At 31.2% G+C, this 3,798-nt stretch overlaps 1 pseudogene; it reads left to right on the top strand.

The window, feature by feature from the left end:
* The first annotated feature begins 1,857 nt into the window (after positions 1–1,857).
* Positions 1,858–3,798, top strand: part of LOC108760595 (probable multidrug resistance-associated protein lethal(2)03659) — a 14,375-nt pseudogene continuing 12,434 nt past the window's right edge.

Raw genomic sequence — 3,798 nt, 5'->3', positions numbered from 1 at the left:
GTAACCCTAAACTTTTCATACGAAACATTTTTCTCTATCCCTACTAGTTTTCGAGATATTTGACTGGATCACTTCAGATGGTCCACCCTGTATATTGTATTTAAATTACCATGATGATAAAAATGTGACGCAAGTCAGAAATTAAAAATAGTGTTTTAATTTTAAAAACATGTGACGTTGTTTTAAAAAAGACATATAATTGCATACTCCCAGTATAAATATGAAAAAAGATGAATTATGCATACCCATATTAAGAAACATTTTGGAACGTTTCAGTAACATTGCAACAACGTTACAATGTTGCTGAAATGTTTCCAAATGTTTCTTACTCATTGGATATTCATTATTGTAATTAAAATATCGTCTCAATTAAAAATTTTAAAAACTCCATTAAAGATTACTGATTTTGAGATATGTCATTCTTTCTTTAACACAATAATGTATATATAATATATTTTCTGTTACTAAATCACAAATAAAAATTAAAATTTCGTGTAATATCTGTGATTATAAAATTTGATAAACATAACATATATATTTATAACATGAAGAGAAAAAATAAAACATTTTAAGAACATAACACACAAATATGCCTTCTTATGCGAGTATGAAATAAGCGAGTTGGCAGTCGTTGAAGTTGGCAATCGTCGGACGAGTTTATTAGTCTCTCCATCGCTACAGCGCACTGTTCTTGATACTTTTATCTTTTAATTAATTTTCTTCTATATATCGCTTGCCACGTGTGTTTTTATTAGCATGTGATGTGTGCTATGGCAGACTAACGTATCGGTGCTTCGACTGTGTCTGCTATCTGCATGGATAGCTTTGTTGCAATTTATACACTGTGTTCGCTGCAGTTCATTCGATGAAATTTGAAATATGTTTCTTGTGAAGGCTCTTCGTAAGCTTTGGACTCGATGATCTGCCTTCGGTTCTCATCTTTGATTGCCTTGGTCTGCAGCTTCTCTCGATAGGTCAGCTGACGCCTTATTTTATTTTTTAAATTTTGTTTTAACTTATTATATTCTATTTTCTGTGTCATATTCGATGTATCCTTATTATAATAGTTTTTGTTCGTTTATTACACTTATTTAAATTTTGTATTTATCTTTATATAACTGTGTATTTATGATTGCAACTTATTCAATGTATATACTTAATTTTTATTTTATTGTATTTTCTATTTTATTATAATATTTTCGACGTCGAATTAATACTGCGCTCGCCTTTAGCCCTGCTAATGTTCCTGACGCGCCTGCTTCAGGAATTGATATGTTTTTGGCGCTGGGTTCCAAGATGCCGCTTATGGTGCTTATCGCCTAAAATCAGCCCTAACTGCCGATGCTGAAAATCTATAGCTCACGTGATGTAAACTATAGGTTTTTAGTACTGACAGTAAATATTGGAATGTAGTTTAATGAGAGTCATTAAAATATTTAACAATTTTAATTAATATTGTTTTAACAATTTTATTGCGGAAAATATTATCTTGGCCAGGGTTTGAATCTGGAATTCCCAACTTTTCTGGACGAGCGTAATATCAGTTGTGATGTTCAAATTATTTATTTATTTGACGTTAAAATTGCTCCAAAATCATTTTTTAGTCAGTTGATTCCTTTTAGTGTTATTTTGATGATATATGACTTGCTGTTTTGTTAATGTTACGTACATTATCGTGATAATCCTTCCACCATGATACCCCGATAAAAAATGTTTCATATATAATTATACAGGGTGGGCCAAAAGTCTGGATACACTCAAATATCTCATAAACGATGCATTTTAGAAAGAAATGTTTCTTACAAAAGTTGTAAAGCTTAAAAAACGCATTCAAAGATAGTAATTATTTAACCTAAGATGGCGTTGTCAAGGTCAGATCAAGGTCAACATGAATTTTTTTAATGGAACCTCCCCTTTTTATAACATATTCTTGTAGTTTATTTCCAGAGTTTTCCAAAACACTAAACAAATTAATTTCATTTCCATTAAGTACTTTGCGAGTTATAAGGCTTGAAAGTTACAGTCGGCATTAGCATTACCCAATATGTCCGACTGACGGCTAAAATCTCTTGAATATTGTTCAGGATCATATAACGTATAGATACGGTGACACGAAATATTCACAGAGCACGACTGGCCTCAGCTTAGTGAGTCAAGATTGCAAGTAAGTAGTATTTGGGCCCATCTCGAATACTTAATAAAATAAACTCAAAAAAATTTTTTTTCTATCAAAAGTTATGTGGTATGTGTTTGTGTATCAATAATAAATTAGAAATTATATAAGCAAGATTTCGTGGTCATAGTTGGAAAATTTGTTACATTAGAAAAACTGTATTTAAATTTTATATATCACAGTCGAAAAGTGAAATAATTAAAATATTTAAAAAAATATACTTTATAGAGGACGTCTGTATTCATGATTATAATTTATATAATTCTGATTAAAATGTCAAGATATCTTTAATCTTCTTTACCAAAAAATGTCAAATATCGCAAAAAAGTAAAAACGGACAAATGCTAGCATACGTGTGACTGACGAATCAGAAAGTTTTGAAAAGAAATACACTGATGGATTCAATTTCGAGATATCACTAATGAGAGTACCAATTTTATTCGAAGTAATTGCAATCGAAAATTTGTAGCGACATTAAGGAAGTTAGATTTTTTAATGCAGTTTAAATTTTTGAACAATTTTAATCTAAAATTTGTTGCCACAAAATTTATTAACAAGAATTCCGGATAAAGCTATTGATAGTGCTACAAACTTGATAGGGGCACGACATTTACAATGATAGTCACGCGGTCCATTTTTTACTGTATGTTTCATTTTATGTTCTTGTGTCGTAATGCTACCGCATCGCTTGATAGGTTTAAAACTAGCTAAATATAGATTACAGTTAAGCGGCACTTAAACGCGCACTTAACACTTTTAAACATTAAATTGTACCTATAATGTCTGCACAATACTATGTGCATGTTATGTGAAATATTTGGTGTGAATTAGTTGATGCTGTTAATAAACAAACGCAATGAATAAAATAAATTTGTAATTTATAAGAAAATTATATCGCTACTGCTTATTATATTATTATTTTCCCAATAAACAAGCTGCCGTTATTTATCGTCATTTTAATATCAAAATGACGATAAATAACTTCAGCTTATTTTTGCTGAATTGTATACGACAATATTAATAGAAGGTATAAATAAAATTTTAATTGTTGTAATTAAGTAACATGAGCGTGGCTATAAGAGAAAGCATTTAGGCCTCCAAGGCTTCCTGAATATTACAGAAAAACGTAAATAATAACAAAAAATTACACTTACGGGGAAGAACCCTATTTGTTTATAAATGAATTGCCTAGTGTCACGTCCCGCGACAAATACCGTTACAAATTTTTTTTTATTATTATATATAAAATTCACTGTAACACTACGCGACCATCTAACCTTTACTTAAGTGCGTATCGTGCGTATTTAAACCCATCTTTTTCTTGGCGCGTACTTGAACTCATTAGCATATGCTCACGCATAGCCGCATTTTCAAGCTGCAAACTCATTGGCCATTACGCTTACAAACCTGACCAATCTTCACAGCTCCTCTGGACCTAACGGAATGTGAACATTTCCACCAATCACAACTCAGTATTTCTCTTACTGTCGCGACCACCTAAATATCAACCAATCAAGATCCTAGAAATCAATCCTCCATTTCGTGACCATCTTCTAACTCCCTATTTAACAGACTTTCCTTACGAACAGTTTATAAACCACCTTTTGCATACCTTAAGCCTAACC

Source organism: Trachymyrmex cornetzi, unplaced genomic scaffold (genome assembly GCF_001594075.2).
Source record: "Trachymyrmex cornetzi isolate Tcor2-1 unplaced genomic scaffold, Tcor1.1 scaffold229, whole genome shotgun sequence".
Lineage (NCBI taxonomy): Eukaryota > Metazoa > Arthropoda > Insecta > Hymenoptera > Formicidae > Trachymyrmex > Trachymyrmex cornetzi.
Note: the sequence above shows the minus strand (reverse complement) of the source record. Positions and strands in the feature narration are given on the sequence as shown.